Below are 19,425 nucleotides of genomic sequence, written 5' to 3'. Positions count from 1 at the left end.
ATGTTGTACTGGGCAGTGAATAGGATTATCAAAGGGGATCTCGACCAACTGGGCCAGTGAACCAAGGAATGAAAGATGGAGTTGAATTCAGATGTTGGACTTTGTGACGACAAACCAGGGAGGACTAACATAGTTAATGGTACAGCCCAGGACAGAGTTGTCAAACAGAGAGAGACCAAGGGATGCAGTTACATTGTTTCTTGGAAGTGGCATCACAGGTGGACAGGGTGGGGAAAGCAGCATTTGGTACATTTACCATCAATGGCCAGCACTTTGATATATGAGTCGGAGATATTTGTAACATTGTCCAAAATATTTCCCTTGGGCAGAGGAGGCTATGGGGTGAACTTTTCAAGGTTTACAAAATCTTGCAGACCCTGAGTAAGGTGAATACCCAAGGGTAGGTGAGTCCAAACCTGGAGGGTATAAAAAGGAGGTGAGAGAGGATTTAAAAAGGGAGCTGAGGGGCATCATTATCCACAGTGGATGGTGCATAGACGGAACGAACTGCCAGGGTCACATGGAGAAACAAGATCAATTACAACATGGAAAAGACATTTGGGCTGGTACATGGAGAGGAGAAGGTTTGAATGGATATGGGACAAACACAGGTTGAAGAGATTCGGTCAGTTTGGGAAACCTGGTCAGCATGGACAAGTCAGAAAAAAGTTCTGTTTCCGTGCTGCATGCCTCTGTCTCCAGCTACTGGAGGAGGAGACTACCGGGATAAGGCATGTTGTAGACACAGAAGAAAAATTACAGAGATAGGGATGGGTAGTCTGGAGTGCAGCATATTTCAAATATGTGGACGGACTATCGGAAATTGAGGAGGTTACAGGGACTGGAGCTGATGTAGGAGTTACACATTTTTCAAGACACTGGTCAATGAGACATAAAATAGATATAGTGTTGGAGGGAGAACACAGAACAGCAAGTTCCCTGGCAGCATTCCCACCCTCTTGTGAGACGCCTGCTTTCCCCTCTGATGCTCACTAAGACAGCACAGGCCTGGATTGATAATTGTGAACTCCCGATGCTGTCTTAGTACAACATTAAATAGAGGCAGTGATTGATCCTTGGGTGGGTCTGTACTGTGCTTCCCCTCCAGCACTGTATCTATGTCATGTCTTGTTAGCTTATGTTTGGAGCACTCCCATTGCTCTCTGCTCTGTGCACTGTGAGTGACCTTACCTCACTGCAGGATTTATTGAAGGCTCCAGATCTCCCTGCCCTTTGTCTCTCTGGCTGACCAAACAACTTCAACGAGGTGATGGACGAGACACCCAGTAGTTTGGAAGTCTATGGAGTCCAGAACTTCCTGAGTTCCTACAGGAGACCGAAATAGACGGAGTGGGAAATTGGACTGATGTAGTGAGGGTTACACATGGAGAATGGCACTGTGTCCCACAAAGATGTGGAAAATCCTAGTCTCCATCCATGGCCTGTGCTGTTGCGTCTCTCTGGAGTAGAGAATTCTGTTAGCTCAGGATCTGGAGTAGCTGCAAGAGTGAGAGACACTGACAGAGACAACAATTAGACCCACACAGTGAGGGATACCACATGGAGAGAGACTGAGTGATATCACCAGAGTGATGGCTGATTTCAGGATCAAAAAAATGTGTGGGAAGATGCGTGGTGTCAGTGCTCAGGGATGAGCAACCAGTCAGCAGGCGAAGTGATGGCCTAGTGGTATTATTGTGAGAGCATGTATCCCAAATCTCAGCTAATGTTTGGGGGAGGCAGATTTGAATCCCACCATCAGAAATGGAGAAATTGGAAATCAATAATTTTAAAAAGTAGTAATTAACAATCCATAAATAAGTATGAGACCATTGCAGATGTACAAAAAAAAGCCCAAACACTTGTCCTTTAGATAGGGACATCTGCCGATCCTCAGGTGGTCTGCACGACGTACCCACAGCAAAGTGTTTGCCTCTCAATTACCCTCTGAAATGGCCGAGCAAGTTACTCAGCTCGGAGGCAGCTCGGGCTGTGCAAGAAAGGCTGGTCAGCCCGAGACTCACATCACATTTTTTTAAAAATCCATAAAGGTTGGTCCAATTAGAACTGTGCTGGGACCAGGGTCCCGGCCAATCGTATCGGTAGGTTTATGGACAGGGACTTTAAACTGACAGAGAGGGTGCTGGGAAGGGGTCAGGTGATAGGAGCTTTCCAAATGCAAAGAGAAAAGGTGAAGCATTGGAGCAGCATGGCATTATGGCTGAAAACAATCAGAAAATAACAGGATGAGGCAAAGCTGAACTAAAGCGGCACATCAGCAAATTGGGCTGTGACAGGAAATTGTGGCAAAAAGTAAACTATGTGTTTTTGTCAAATGGACGAAGTCTCATCAATAAGGTAGATGGATTTGTGACAAAGAGATAAATGGGATTTAGACACCAGAGAGACGTGGTTACAGGGCAAACATAAGTGTTCAATGGTTTACAATCTTGTGCAAATTCAGGCAAATGGACAACGTTAACAATAATGGATAACAAAGGCATTACATTGAAAAGCATTTGGCCACAGATCATGAAGTAGAGTCAGTCTGAATGTAAATTCTGACTACTACTTGCCAAGGACACAAGCAGCAGAACAGTTTTAGGCATTTCATTGCTCATCACTGCATTAAACAGGAACGCGTTGGAATTTAAAAAAATAAACACATTGTGATAATTTTGGGAAACTTCAATATTCATATAATCTGTAATATTCACAATGGTAACAGTGATATTGGTAGGCAGTGCGGAGATTTTTTTTCTGTGTATCTTTGAATAACACATTGTGCAACTGGCTAGGGACATAACTGTTGTGTGATGAAACTTAGTGAATAAGTAATGTCACCTGGGGAGATCCTCTGGGAAATTTGGATAAAGTGTAGTTTAAAGAAATATAAAGTTTTAAAGTGACTCACAGAAAGAACAAGCTACAACGAGAAACAAAAATAGCCAATGACATGAGTTTGAGGGGAGAAGTGGCCAAGGTAAATAGGCTAAACAGACTGAAACGTGAGGGTGTAAACGCACAGTGGAAAACATTTGAAGGAACAGTGTAAAACACTCAACAAAAGGACATTCCATTGAAACAGACAAAACCTCAGCAAGAAATTCCCACCTGTCCCTCACACAGGACAAAATGGATCATATTAAATTATCAGACTGAGAAGATCACCAAAAATTACTTAAAATCCTGAAGTGAGAGAGTGTTTTAGGAGTAAGTTTTAAACGGATTGCAAAGGGTCTGCTAGCAGGAGGAGGGCAGTGGGAAGGGGAATCATTGACACTATAGGAACAGGGAAAGGTGAAGGTGCTGGTGGTGCTGAGAGTGGTCAGGGCCTGAACGGTGTTACAAAGCCAGTACGGATTGCTGAAGAGGGAGGGGTTTGCAGAGTTAGGAAAGGAAGGTATGTACTTTAGGGTGTAGGTTTGCTCGCTGAGCTGTAGGTTTGATATCCAGACGTTTCAATACCTGGCTAGATAACATCATCAGAAGCGACCTCCAAGTGAAGCAAGCAAACCTACACCCTAAAACTTAACCTGAACTACAAACCTTCACAAAGCTTGCAAATTATGTACTTTCATTTATTCGTTCATGGGACGAGGATGTCACTCATGGGGCAAGGAATCTTTGCCCCACTGCTAATTACACAGAGGGTCGCTCAGAGTCAGCCATACTGTTGTGTGTCTGGATTCACATGTCGGCCACAGCATGTTAGAATGTTCGGTGTTCCAGACTAAAGGAAGAAAGTGAACCAGATCAATTCTTCCTACTGAACAACAATGGTTTCATGGTGGCCACACCATGACATCCCAACTCCTACTCTCAATGCTCCGACCAATGAAGGTAACAATCCGAAACGCCTGCTTCACCAGCCTGTCTACCTGTGACACCACTTTCAAAGAACTGCGTACCTGCATCCCTGGGTCTCTTATTGACAACACGACCCAGGGCCCGAACATCAGCTGTACAGGTCCCACCCTGGTTTGTTTCATCAAAATGGAGAATTTCCCGTTTATCTAATTAAACTCCATCTGCTATTCTTCAGCCTACTATCACCCTGTCATGCCAACACTGCTCATCACCAGTCCTCTTCCTCACCAGTCCTCTTCATCACCAGTCTTCTTCATCAGCAGTACAGTTCTTCCTGTTTTATCATCAATATCCTTCTTCACTGTCCACTTTGCCACCAATTTCAGTTTCACCCAAGAACCTTACTTACGAGGAAACCAATAATCCCATCCAAACCATTTATCCAAATGACAAACAACAGGGGACCCACTGCACCTCTGGTCACATGCTTCCAGTCAGAAAAACAACATGTCTCCCATCACCCTCTGTCTCCTACCATCAAGCCAATTGTGTATCCAGTTCACCAGCTCCTCCTGAATGCCATATCCTTTTACATTGATCTGAATTTTATTGCCCAGTTTACCATACAGACACAGAACAGTATAGCACAAGACCCTTCGGCCATGATGTCATGTCAATCGAATGTTTGAACGTAAAATCTAGCTAACCCACATGCTCTTCATTTTATTATCATCCATGTGCCTATTCAGAAGTATATTAAATATCCCTAATGCATCTAATTTTACTGCCACCGCTGGCAGTGCATTCCACTCAGCTACCACTCTGTATGTAATGAACCTACCTCTGAAATCTCCCGTTAACCATCCGCTAATCACCTGAAAATTATACCCCCTTGTAATAGCTATTTATGTCAGGGCAAAAAATGTCTCTCACTATTCCCTCTCTCTGTGCCTCTCATCATCTGTTCACCTCTACCAGGTCGCCTCTCACCCTTCTTCACTCCATTGAGAAAAGCCTTCGCTCCCTCAACCTTTCTTCATAAGACATGCCCTCCAGTACAGGCAGCATCCTGGTAAATCTCCTCTTTACACTCTCTAAAGCTTCCACATCCTTCCTGTAATGAAAGGATCAGAACTGAACCCAATATTCCAAGTGGGGTCTAACCAGGGCTGTAGAGAGCTGCAGCATAACATCACCACTTTAAAACTGAATTCCCCAGCTAATGAAATCCAACACAATATATTCCTTCTTAACAAGGCTCTCAGCTTGGGTGGCAACTTTGAGGGATCTATGGACTTGGAAACCAATATCCTTCTGTTTCTCCACACTTCCAAGGATCCTGTCGTTAATCCCACATTCTGCATTCCAATTCAGCCTTCCAAAATGAATGACTTCACACTTTTCCAAATTGACCTCCATCTGCCACTTCTCAGCCCAGCTCTGCATCCTGTTATTGTCCTGTTGCAACCTCCAACAGCCCTCCACACTATCAACCACTCCATCAACCTTCGTGTCATTGGCAAACCTACTTACCCTCTCTTCCACTCACACATCCAACTTATTCACAAAGCCACAAAGAGCAGAGGTCCTGTAACCACTCCCTGCAGAAAACCACTGGTCACTGAGTTCCAGGATGAATTGTTTTTATCTATCATCACCCTCTGTCTTCTGAGGGCCAGTAATTCTGTATCCAGATAGAGAGTTTTCCCTGTATCCCATGTGTCTGTACTTTCTGAAAGAGCCAAAAATGTGTTTTATCACATTCTCAAAAGATTCACTCAGACTTGTAAGGCATGACCTGCCCCTTACACAACCATGATGACTATCTCTAATCAAACTATGGTTTTCCAAGGAATCATAAATCCTGTCTCTCAGAATCCTCTCCAATAACCTGCACACCACAGACATAAGACTGACAGGACTGTAATTCCTAGGATTATCCCTATTCATTTCCCTGAACAAGGGAATACCATTTTCCTGCCTCCAATTATCTGGTAAGACTCCAGTGGACAGTGAGGGTGCAACGGTCATTGCCAAGTGCACAGCAATCTCTTCCCTCACTTCGTGTAGTAACTTTGGACGCATCCAGTCTGGTTCAGTGGACTTATCTATCCTTATCTTTTACAACATTCTCATCACATCCTCATTCTTAACATCCACCTGTTCACGTTCATCAGCCTGTTTCACACTGTTCTCACAAACGACAAGGTCCCTCTCAGTAGTGAATACTGAAGCACAGTATGCATTAAGGACCTCCCTTACCTCCTCCGACTTCAGGCACAAGTTCCCACCACTATCCCGGACCGGCCGTACCCCCACACTGGCCTTGCTCTTGTTCCTCACATAAGTGGAGAATGCCTCACGGTTTTCCTTAATCCTTCCCAACAAAGCGTTTTCATGCCCCCTTCTAGCTGTCCTAAGTCCATTCCGCAGTTCCTTCCTGGTACCTTCAGAGAATCCCGATAGTGTGGAAACAGTCCATTGGGCCCAATACCTCCATATCAACCCTCCAAACGGTACCCAAGCCAGAACCACTCCCCCAACCTAATTCTCTCCATTTGCCGTGACTAATGCACCAATCCTACACATCCCTGAACACTATGGGTAATTTAGCATGCCTGAGTCACCTAACATGCACATCCTTGGGCTGTGGGGGAAACCGGAGCACCTGGAGGAAACACACGTAGACACGGGGAGAATGTGCAAACTCGACACCTGATAGTCACCTGAGGCTGGAATCGAAATGGAGTGTGTGGTGCTATGAGGTAGCAATGCTAACCACTGGGCCATCGTGCTGCTCCATGTTACCCTCGAGAAAACTGTCTGACCATTGCTTCCTCAACCTAAAATAAGCTTCCTTCTTCCTCTTGACTAGATGCTAAAGTCCATGTGGACAATGTTCACTGTTCTGCCTTCACCTATCTCTTGGCTACCTCCTCGAAGAGTAAATCCCGTTTGTGAAACACTGTTTCCCACTCACAAAGCCATGCTGACAATCTTGAATCAGCCCTTGTCATTCCAAATATACGTAGCTCCTTTCTCTCAATCTCCTCCAACAACTTCCCCATCACTGGACTCACGGGGCTGTAATTTCCTGGCTTTTCCCTGCAGCCTTAAATGATGGAACAGCATTAGGCGCCCTCCTGTATACCGGTACCTCACGGTATCTGTTGATAATATAAATATCTCTGTTAGGGACACCGCAATCTCTTCCCTAGCTTCCCACAATATTCTAGCATAGCCCTAATGAGCTACTGAGAATTGATCTACCTTTATTTGTTTCAAGATTCCAGCACTTTCTCTTCTCTTTTGAGGATTCTTTCCAAGACATCACTATTTATTTCCCCAAGTTCTCTAGCTTCCATGTCTTTCTCCACAGTAAATACTGACAAGACTATTTTGTCTTAATATCTCACCCATCTCCTCTGGTTCCACACATCGATGACTTTATTGATCTTTAAGGGGCCCTATTCTCTACCAAGATGCTCTTTAGCCCTTATTGAAACTTGCATAAAGGCTTCTTTATGCAAATCAAATACACCATATCCCCTGTACCACTACACCCCTCCTACACACTTACAACTCTGCCATTTATATTCACACCAACACATTAAATCCAACAGGCTCAAAAACATATTCTCCTTTATAAAATGTGTTTCTAAGGGTCCAGGTATTTTTTATTGACCTATCCTTTCTCACTCATTTCAGCACGCTCCTGACTTACAGTTCTTGTTTATCAATCTTAAAAAGGTAGCTTATGGGGTCATCAGGCAATAGAGAAGGCAAATCAAATAGAGTTTAAAAACGAGGGGGATCTTGCTAAAATGATGCAAGATACCAGTCAGACCTAGAATATTATGAACAGTGTGAGTGCCCGAAGAAAAGATATTATTCCATTTGAGGCAGGTCAGAGAAGGGTCACTCGACTGATCCTGGGAATGGAGGGATTTTCCAATGAGAAGAGGTGGAGTAGATTGAGGTTGAACCCATTGAAGTTTAGAAAATGAGAAAGGAATGGAATGAAAGATTCTGAGGGGCTCTGATCGGGCAAATGCTGGGAAGTTAGAAAATAGAACAGTAGGTCACAGCAACAGGCCCTTCGGCCCACCATGTCTATGCTGTCCATGATACTATTCTAACTCATTCCACCTGCCTGCATATGGTCCATATCCCTCTATTGTCTGCCTGTTCATGCTTCTATCTAAATTCCACTTCAAACTTTGCTCACATTTCTGCTTCCACGACCTCCCTCCATAACTTCCCCTCTCTATGTAAAAAATAAACTTGCCTCACACATCTCGTTTAAACTTTCTCTTTCTCACCTTAAACCTCTGCACTCTAGTATTTAATACTGACACATTGGAAAAGTGATTCTGACTATCCATATTATCTGTTCCTCTCCCAATATTTGTTCCTGTACCTGGTCACCAGTCACCCTCTGATATTCTCACAAATCAATCCAACTTTGTTTAATTTCCTCTTACACCTAACACACCATTAAAATCCCTAACACAGGTAATGTGCTGATAAACCCCTTTTGTACCCTCTCCAAAGCCTCCCCATCCTCCCTATTGTGTGGAGATGAGAACTGCACACAGTTCTCCAAATGTGGCCAAACAAACATTTTATACAATTACAGCATCAGATCCATACCACTTTACCCAACGTTGTGACCGATGAAGGCCAGTGCTCCATTTGCTTTCTTTCCCATCGGAAACACTTCTGTTGCCATTTTCAGGGAGTTACTGACTTGCACCAAGATCCTTCTGTACATCAACATCCCTCAGGATGCAAACTTTCTTCTTGACTTTGACATGACCTCAGACTTGGCCAGATTAAACTCATTTGCCATTTCTCTGCACATCTCTCCAACTGATCAGTAACCTCCTGCAACCTTGGATCTCCTTGCTCATTCACTCCAACTCCACCAATTTTCATGTCACCGGCAATAATTATATTTGTCACTTCCTTTCCTTTCAATTGTGAGAGAATCTGTAACCAGAGGGCAGAAAATCCCAGCAAGGGCTCACCCATTGAAGATGGAGATGGGGAGGAATGTCTTCACTCAGAGGGTAGTGACTCTGTGGGAATTCCTGACTGCAGGGGGCTGCCGAGGCTGGGTCATTAAGAATATTTACAGCAGAAATGGTGAAGTTTTAATGAATCTGGGAAACACGTGTTTGGTGGAGAAGGCAGGAAAGTAGAGTTAAAGATAATCGGGTCAGCCATGATCTGATTGAAGGGCAGAGCATCCTCAATGGGACAAATGGCCTAATTCCTCTCTTACATCTCATGGTCCGAACTCAATGAGTCCTGCATAACATTATGGGTCTCTGCTCACAAAACTCCTCTATAATGGGATTTTTAGATACTTATTAATACACAGCATTTGATCTACAGTAGACAATTTTGTTGATGGCTCCTCGATGTGATGTTACAGAAAACCATCTCGTATCCAATCCAGGATTCCATCCATTACAGCCCTGATACTCATTGGTTATCCAGTCGGGATGGAGACCACCGTCACAAACAGTTACTGTACTGCCCTTGCTACAAGTACATTCAGTGTCCTGACTGTAACCATATTGACATTACCATCACTGTCTGTTGCCGATAAAGGAATTCTTGCTAATGGCTGCTGCTCCTTGTTTATTCTCAGCTCCACTTAAATAGATGACAAATTGTGATCGTCAGTTCCACGTGGCTCTCTCATTAATGCACTAACCTCATCCTTTACAACTTGTTAATTTTTTGCCTAGTTTGTCTCTTGGGACTAGATTAGGTTGGGATATCTGGTCAGCATGGATGGGCTGGACTGAAGGATCTGTTTTCATGCTGTACATCTCATTGACTCTATGACTCCATCCCAACAACCCTTCAATATTCCCTCTCCAGCGACGGTCATTCTGCATCTACATCTCCGGAATGACAGTTCCATCATATCTATTCACTGTCATTCCGTCTGCCTTATGGCGAATGCAGGGAGTCAATCCTCAGTAGTGGGGGGTTGAACAGATGGGTAGAGTTACAGAAATAGGGAGGCTTACAGGGACTCGAGGATGTTAGTGTTAAACAGAGTTACATCTGGTCAAGAATGTCAGTGGGACAAAGGGGCTTGAGGATTGGAGGAATTTACAGAGGTAGAGGGAGCTGGATTAGATTCTGGAGATAGGGATAGGGATGGATGGAAGGAGAAGCAGGCAGAGTGAGAGGCACAGACAGGAGTGTGTTTCAGTCGGATAGTATTGTGTATACTAACAGAGATATGGAAGGTTGTAGTGACTGAAGACGTTTACAGATACAAGGCGGTTTCTAGGTTCTGGAGACTACAGAGATAGGAAGGCAATGGAGAATGCCAGGTTATTGGGTTGGAGACAGTGACACAGATGGGGACGGTTGCACAAATTGGAAGAGGTTCCTATGGTCAGGAGGGGTGTGGGATGGGGAACGAGGGTGAAATTTAAAACAATTCGGATCGAAGAATTGCAAAAAGATAAGGAGATTAAAAATCTTTCACAGCTAAGGAAGGATTGTAGCAGCTGCGGAAGATTACCTAAGTAGGGACCGATGGAAAGGTTAAAGACAAATACATTGACATGGAGGGTGATGTTGGTACGAGGAGCTGACAGGGATAGACAGGACTGTCGGGGTTTGCAGGGATGAAGGAATTTATTATCTACTGGAGAAGGTTAGGGATTAGGGCATTAGGGGTTACAGAACCTGAAGGTGACACAGAGAATAGTGTGGACTGCAGGAGATTCCAAACAGAGGAAGAATTATCGGGACTGGAGAATATTACTAAGATCACCAACACAGCATGGGCCAGGATTGATGCCTGCGATCCCCTGTGCTGTAGCATTGAGGACCAGTACAGCAGAGGTGAGAGCAGGACCCTCACAAGGTGATGGGAATGAAGCCTAGAATGTTGCTATTCCTTGCCCAGCTGTGTATCTATATCCCTGTCTTCCAGGTCTGAATATAGAAGTCTACCACCCTCACCCTGTGCTGTTTACTGTGAGTGATCTTACCGGCTGCAGGATTTACTAAAGGCTGTAGATCTATCTCTCCATCTCTCTTTGGCTGACCAAGCGTCTTCAATGAGGTGATGGGTGAGACAGGAATTTGGATTATCCTGATTACCTGCATGAGGCTGAGAAATAAACAGAATGGGAAATTAGACTGATGCAGTGAAGATAACTTGTGCAGAGTGGCACAGAGTCCACCAGAGATCATGAAAATCCCAGTCTCCATCCCTGGCCTGCGCTGCTGCGTCTCTCTGGAGTGGACAATTCTGTTGACTCAGGATCTCAGACCAGCAGTAAAATCAGAAACACTGACAGAGGCAGCAAATCGACCCACTCAGCGAGGGGTACCACGTGGAGAGACACTGAGTGATATTACGAGAGTAGAGGAAGGTGTCAGGATTGCACAATGGTGTCAGAAGTCGTGGTTCTGATGTTGTGGAAAGCACTACCAGTACTCAGGGAGGAGTCAGCCATTATATTGCGATGGGCTCCACATTCCTTGTCAATCATATGACCAGGATGATGCCGGTTGCTTTAAACTGACACAGATGAGGAGGGAGACGGCATAGGTGAAAGGAAATTCCCAAGTCCAAAGAGAAAGGTTGAAATATTGGAACACCATGGGATGCGGCTAAAGACAAACAGAAAGAAACAGGAAGGGACTGCGTTTAACTGAAATTGTACATCAGCAAATAGGTTTGTGAGGGAAATTGTGATTAAAAAAAGTAAATTGCTGTTTCGTAACTGGAATGCATGAAGTATTTGCAATAAGTTACATGCACGTGTAACTGTGATTTCTGTCTAATCACAATCAGGGTGACATTTTCACGGGGTGAACAAAAAAGGTGAATCATTAATATCTGAGGTCAGACAACATTGTGGAAAGCCAGACAGAATGGGAAGCAGGATGGGGAACTCCCACAGTTAGAGATAACAATGGGATTACCAGCAAAATATGTGGCCTCAGATTATCAAGCAATAGGAAACCAAATTCTGGGTAATAAGGGTCAGAACACAAAAGTGGAAGGTCAGTGTTAAAGCCCCTTTACAGCATTACATTATTAGACACTGCATTAACAGGGGGTTATTGGAATTTGTAACAAAGGCACTGGGATAATTGAGAGGGAATTCAGCCTTCCTATCTCTTTATCTCATTGGTGATGGGTCACAGACGAGGCTAACTCTCGCCCACTCTCAGGGGGAGTCTGTAGGTGGCTGCACAGACCGATGTGGCCTCCCATAGATTCTGTTACACTTAGGGGTAACAGGTTGCCGTGGGAAGGGGGTGGGTAGGGTGTTGTTGTGGCAGCAAGCTCATTGTGCTGTTTTCTCCTGGATTCCCCTTTTTCCCAACAGCAAGGTTCGAGGTACTCGATACTGTCCCAGTGCTTCTCCTCCACTTCGGACGGTCTTGACCCAGTAATTCCCAGAAGTTACCAGATTTGATTAAGAGATTAAAAAATAAATTATCAATTATGAAGAAACCAAAGTTTAGAAATGTGGAAGTATTTGTTAAAGAGATCGCCAGGGATGGTCCTAGCAGGAGGAGTGCAGTAGGAAGAGAAAACGTTGCCAGAGATTAATCAGAAGATCAGAACAGGGAGAAGTGAAGGTGCTGGAGGTGGTGAAAGTGTTACAGAGAGGGGCAAAGACCTGACCAATGTTACAAAGCCAGAATTGCTGCAGCTAGAGCTGTTTGCAGAGGTAGGGATGGACATATGCATTTTTCATTGATTCCTTCATGGCCTGAGGATGTCACCGGTTGGACCAACATACATTGCCCTCCTGCTAATTGCCCAGAGGCAGCTCAGAGTCAGCCATATTGCTGTGGGTCTGGAGTCACATGTAGGCCAGACCAGTAAGAATGTCAGATGTCCTTCTCTAAAGGACATATGTGAACAAGATGAGTTTTTCCAGATAACCAACAATGCTTATATGGTGACCTCAGAAATGTCCAGTACAGATACAATCTGGCATCCAACTCCTACTGTCAATGCTGTGACCAATGAAGGTAACTATCCCAAATGCCTGCTTCACCAGCCTGTCTACCTGTGACTCTACTTTCAAAGGACTGTGTACCTGCATCCCTGAGTCACTGATTGAAAACACTACCCAGGGCCCAAACATTAACTGTACAAGTCCAGCCCCTGGTCTGCTTTACCAAAATGCAACATTGTGCATTTCTCCACCTGCTATTCCTAACCTCACTGACCCAGCAGTACTGTTGATCCTATTGTACTCTTCAATAACTCTCTTCACTGTCCACTTTACCGCTAATTTCAGTGTCACTCACACACTTGCGAACCATGACTCCTGTATTCTCATCCAAACTGTTTATATAAATGATGCACAGCAGTGACCCAGCACCGAACCACAGGGCGCACCATTGGTCACCGGCCTGCAGTTTGAGCAGCAACCCTCTATGAACACGCTCTGTCTCCTACCATCAACTCTGTTTTGTATCCAGTTGGTGAGTTCTCCCTGGTTATGTGTGATCTACACTTACTAACCAGTCTGTCATGCAGAACCTTGTCAAAGGCCATGCTAAAGTTTATGTGGACATCATTTACTGCTCTGCTTTGATCTGTCACTTGTCTACCTCTACACTCAGGTTTGAGGCATGATTTCCCACACAAAGCCATGCTGACTATCATTAATCTGTCCTTGCTTTTCCAAATGCATGACGATCCTTTCTCTCAGAATCTCCTCCAACAACTTACCCACCTCTACCATCAGTCTGACTGGTCTGGAGTGGCTGTCGATGACACAAACATCTCTGCGAGGGACCCGATAGTTTCCTCACTAGGCACTGGGATATATCTGATCATGTCCCAAGGTTTTTTTTAACGTTTTGCATTTTTAGACATCCAGCACCTCCTGTTCTCCAATGTGAATTCTGTTCAAGATATCACTAAGTATTTTCCCAAGGTCCCGAGCTTCCAGGTCTTTCTCCAAAGTAAATCCTAACGCAAAATATGTGTTCAGTATCTCCCCCATCAGCAGTGATTCCACACAGACAGCCTCATTGACCTTTCAGGGGCACTATTCTCTCCTGAGCTCATTTTTAGCCCTTGTTGAAACTTGTCAAAATGCTTCTGAAATTTCAAATATCCCTCTACCGCAACTAGCCTCCCCCACCCTTACCTATTCTGCCATTTATGGTCACACCAAAATATAGAATCCCTTTTATAAAATCATACATCTCCCATTGTTTCTAAGCATCCAGTTATCATTTATTGTCATATCCTTTATAACACATACCAGCACGTTCCTGACTTACTGTCAGGCTAACACCGTTTGGTTTCAGACTGACTACAGAAAGGGTTGAGGGAGTTCTTGTGGATCAATGTGAAAAAGGGAGCTTACAGAGTCAGCAGGTAATAGAGAAGATAAATCAAATGCTGGTATTGATTACAAAGGGAATGGAGTCTAAAAATAGGGAGGTCTTGCTAAAACGATGCAAGGTACAAATCAGACTACACCTAGATTATAATAAACAGTATGCGTGCCGTAAGGAAAGATATTCTTGTATTAGAGGCAGGTCGGGGAAGGTTCACTCGGCTGATCCTGGAGTTGGCGGAATTTCCCAATGAGAAGAGGTGGAGTAGATTGACCTTGGACCCATTGGGGTTTTGAAGAATGGGAGAGAAATTGAATGAAACATCCAGGATCCTGAAGGGCTTTGACAGGGCAGATGCCATTAAGTTAGAAAATAGAACAGTACAGCACAGTAATAGGCCCTTCGGCCCACCATGGTTGTGCTGACCATGATGCTATTCTAACCTAATCCCATCTGCCTGCACATGGGTGATATCCCTCTACTCTCTGCCTGTTCATGTTTCAGTCTAAATGCCACTTCAAAACTTTGCTCTCGTTGCCACCTCTCCCACCTCCTGAGCAGCTTCCACCCTCTCGGTAAAGAAAACTGGCCTCATTCATCTCACTTAAAACTTCTCACTCTCACCTTAAACTGAGGCGCCCTAGGATTTGATATTTCTACATTGGAAGAAGGATTCCGACTATCCACACTATTCACGCCTCTCCTAATGCGATACACCTGTACCAGGTCACCTCTCAGTCTCTGATACTCTCGCAAAACAATCCAACTGCGTCCAACCTCCTTTCAGTAAACACATTCTCATCCAGGCAACATTCTGCCAACCCTCTGTTACACCCTTCCCAAAGCCTCCACATCCTTCCTGTAGCGTGGCGATGAGAATGACACACAAACTTCAAAACATGGCCGAATGAAGTTTCATTCAGTCACAACATGACATGCAAACATCTGTATTCAATACTGTGACCAATGAAGGTAAGCATACCATACTCCTCCTTTACCACCACATCCTCCTGTGTTGTTATTTTGAGGGAGCTACGGATTTGCATCCAAAGTCATCTGTTTATCAATGTTTTCAATTAGTCAATTAGTGTACTTCTCTCTTCCATTTGACTTCATAAATACATCACTTCACACTTGTCCCAATGAAATTTGATTTGCCATTTCTCTGCACAGTGTTCCAGCTGATCTATAGACTGCTGCAACCTTTAACACTCTTCCTCACTATCCACAATTCCCCTAAGTATCCCTGATCATTACATGCCTTTCCAAATGTCATCTGCAAAATACTAATCAAACTGCTGACCTACTCATCTGAATCACAGATATAAATTACACACAGACATCGCAGCACTGATCCTTGTGAAGCACCATTGGCCACAGACGTCCAATCAGAAATTGACCACTCCACATGCCTCTGTCCACTATCACCAAGAAAATATTGTATCCAACTTAACAACGAGCATGGATTGTGATTTGATCTTCCAGATCCCCCTTGCTATTTGGAAGCTGTCCATTCAAAATGACTCTATATTTTGATTCCCAGATTAAATTGGCTGTCTCACTAAAGCACTGACTGCATCCTTTCTTCACAACAAAACGGGACCTGGTTTGGTGTTTTGCTGATCCTGCCTAAATCCATACAACCCCTCAATAATCACATTGCTGTCATGGTCATTCTGCAGCCACACCTCCACAATAACAGTTCGATCATATCTGTTCCCTTCAGTTATTGCTGTCATTCCATCTGCCTTGATGCAAATGCATGGCACGTGTCACCGAGAGAGGGCCTTGGAGGGATGGATAGAGGTCACACAGTGGGAGAGATGTTTGGGGGACCGACAATGTTGCAGTGTTAAACGTAGTTACAGTTGCTGCAGAATGTTCGCAGGAGAAAACATTTTATTGTTTGGAGGAAGTTAGAGAGATATAGCATCTTTGATAAGACTTCAGAGATAGGGATGTGAGTAGGGCTGTGGATCGTTACATGGTCTTTGTTGATCAGGGTGTAGAAACATTCACATGATTCCAGGATGTCATACCTTTAACAACACTTGTTGGATCTGGAAAATATCACAGTGATAGGGAGGATGGTATGGACTGGAGAATATTACAGGGAAAGGGAGGGTAGTATGGACTGGAGAATGTTGCAAGCACATGGAAGATGATATAGACTGGAGGATGTTGCAGAAAAGGGAGGAAGTTGTAGACTGGATAAAGTTAAAAGGAGAGACGATTTTATGCACTGGAAGGTACGTCAGAGAGAGTGAGTGGTGTGCATGCTGCAATGTACGACAGGGATAGGGAAGCTTGTAGAGACTGGAGGAGAGAGTCATAGAGAGGCTGGTGAGAGATCAGATTCACTTATGAGCATAGGATGTGCTACAGTGAGCAGAGCCTTTTGCAGATATAAACGAGGATACAATGGTTACAAAGCAGTCACACCTATACATACGTAAATTGGAACTGAAGGAATTGAAAAGATTACACAGACTGGGATTGTTGTATGCAGTGGAGTAGATTAAACTGATAGGGTCGGTTTTAGAGACTCAATAACGTTAGGACATAATGGGGGTTGCAATGGTGAGAGCGGGTTTCAGCAAGGTGGAGGATATAGACCTGAAGGAGCTTTCACAGATAGCGATGGGTCTGGTGGGGTTGCAAAGTAATGGGGATTGTAGAGACTGAGGTATTTACACAGATAAAGAGAGTATCAGTGCTCAGCAGAATTCACAAAAACGAGTCTGCAGGACATGACAGAAATCAGAAGGGTTGTATCAACAGTCAGGAAAGGTTATGGGGATTGGAGCAGCTCACCATGACAGGGGGACGCATGGACACTGGAGATGTTGCAGAAAGATTACTATGTTTAATTGAATAGAACTCCACATAACTCTGTCCTGGTTCTTTCTTTATTTTTCTGAACCGCTGTCGTTACGCTTCTGGTACTAATCCATCAGCACTTGCAATAGCCTGTTTGACATGTGCATAACCTCTTGGCCACCCATGAGACAGCGCTGCAAATACCTCACTGGCTCTGCCTAACAGCTTAGACTGAACTAGTTTTACCCACAAGGCCTCAGGCCACTCCAAATGTCTATCCATTTTTTCAAATAAAATACAGAGGTCCTTGAAAGTAGAGTCACAGGTAGATAGGATAGCAAAGAAGGCACTTGGTATGCATTCCTTTATTGTTCAGAGTATTGAGTACAAGAGTTGGGAGGTCGTGTTGCGGTTGTACAGGACATTGGTTAGACCACTTTTTGAATACCTTGTGCAGTTCTGGTCTTCTTCCTATTGGAAAGATGTTGTGAAACTTGAAGGGTTCAGAAATGATTTACAAGGATGTTGCCAAGGTTGGAGGATTTGAGCTGAAGGGAGAGACTGAAGAGGCTGGGGTTGTATTCACAGGAGCGTCAGAAGCTGAGGGGAGACCTTAGAGGTTTACAAAATTATGAGGGGCATGTATAGGATAAATAGACAAAGTCTTTTCCCTGGGGTCGGTGAGTCCAGAACTATAGGGCATAGGTTTAGGTTGAGAGGGGAAATAGATAAAAGAGAGCTAAGGAGCAAATATTTCACACAGAGAGTGGTACTCGTTTGGAATGAACAGCCAGAGGAAGTGGAGGAGGCTGGAAAAATTACAACAGTTGAAAGGCATCTGGATGGGTATATGAACAGGAGGGGTTTAGAGGGAGATGGGCCTGGTGCTGATTGGTGAGATTGGATTGGCATGGGCAAGCTGGACCGAAGGGTCTGTTTCCATGCTATACATCTCTATGATTCTCTGACTCTAATTGCCAAAGTTTCAAATCGCTGCAGGCAGTCAGTGAGCGAGATAGAATTGTAAGGTCTTTCGGGGTTACAGAGTTCAGGAGGATTTATGGGACTTGATGATGTTGTATATGGAAGTAGGGTTGTCGGGACTGAAGCTGGGAACAGAGTTAGAGAGAACCGCAGGGGATTACCGAGATCTGGAGGCTCGTGGTCTCTGGTGGAAGTTCCACGTAGAGGGATGTTTTGTGGAACTGCAGGACCTTGGAGAGATAGGCAGATTTGAATGGGCTGGAGAGATTTACAGATACATGGACAAATGTAATGACTGGAGCATACAGAGTGGTGAGGGCTGTAGGAGATGCAATAATTTGCATGGTCTGTAGAAGCTGGAAGGGTTCTCACAGACAAGGAGGATTGTAGGAGTGTGAGGAGTTTACAGAGGTAGGAGGTTGGAGCATTCTCAGTAATTAGTAGTTTGGAGCACTGTCCAGACTGGGGGAGGTTTCAGAACGAGGGAGGGATAGAGCAAAAGGAAGTGGTTGCAGAAATTCGGGGAACATAAACATGTCACTTCGGTGCTGTGCCACTGAGGATCATCAGGAGGAGAGTTGTCCACATTAAAATGTACAGATCCTCCAGGATGAATGCTGAAAGGATTGATCCTTCCACTTATGGGAGAGAGACAAATAAGCAGACTCTGTTTGACAAAGGTGGAGATGGGAAAGTTGTTTTTTTCTTCCAATGGCCCAAACCTACTTTAGTTTTGTTCCCACACAGCTCAAAGGAAAGCAATGTGATAACGTTGGTCTATTTGAATTGCAGGAGATACAAGACCAAGGCCAGGTAGGAGGGGCTGGAGGGAATGAGAGAGAAGGGAGATGCTCAACAGCTGGAAGGGTTTCCATGGAGTGGACACTGTCAGGACTAGAGAACATGACGCGCTCACTCATGAGAGGGAGATAACGATATGACACAAGGTCAAACATAGCAGGAGGAAACCAAGCTCCATACCTGTCACTTACTCAGGGAGCTGCTCTCAACCAGTCTGGTGCCCCTCCCCACATACAAATAGAGTCTAGATTAGAGTGGTGCTGGAAAAGCACAGCAGGTCGGGAAGCATCTGAGGAGCGGGAACATCGACATCAGGCAAAATATCGGTTTTCCAGCACCACCCTGATCGAGACTCTGATCTGCAGCATCTGCAATTCTCACTTTTACCACATACAAACAGCATGAGGTTTCCCAGTTCCTGGTGCTCAGGGCCCAGTGCACTCACCCTGAACCAGTCGGTGAGGTATTTACACAGTTATGCATTGTCTAGAAACACTGTGCCTGAGGTGACATAAAATGACACTCTACCAAGCAAAGACTATCCGCACTCAGATTCCCTGCTCATACAATTCTCTGAGTGATAGTCTGCAGAGAACAACAGAATCCACGAATCCAGTTGGATGGGTCAGGGTCAATGATAAAAGT

The sequence above is a fragment of the Hemiscyllium ocellatum genome, chromosome 5 (genome assembly GCF_020745735.1).
Source record: "Hemiscyllium ocellatum isolate sHemOce1 chromosome 5, sHemOce1.pat.X.cur, whole genome shotgun sequence".
NCBI lineage: Eukaryota > Metazoa > Chordata > Chondrichthyes > Orectolobiformes > Hemiscylliidae > Hemiscyllium > Hemiscyllium ocellatum.
Note: the sequence above shows the minus strand (reverse complement) of the source record.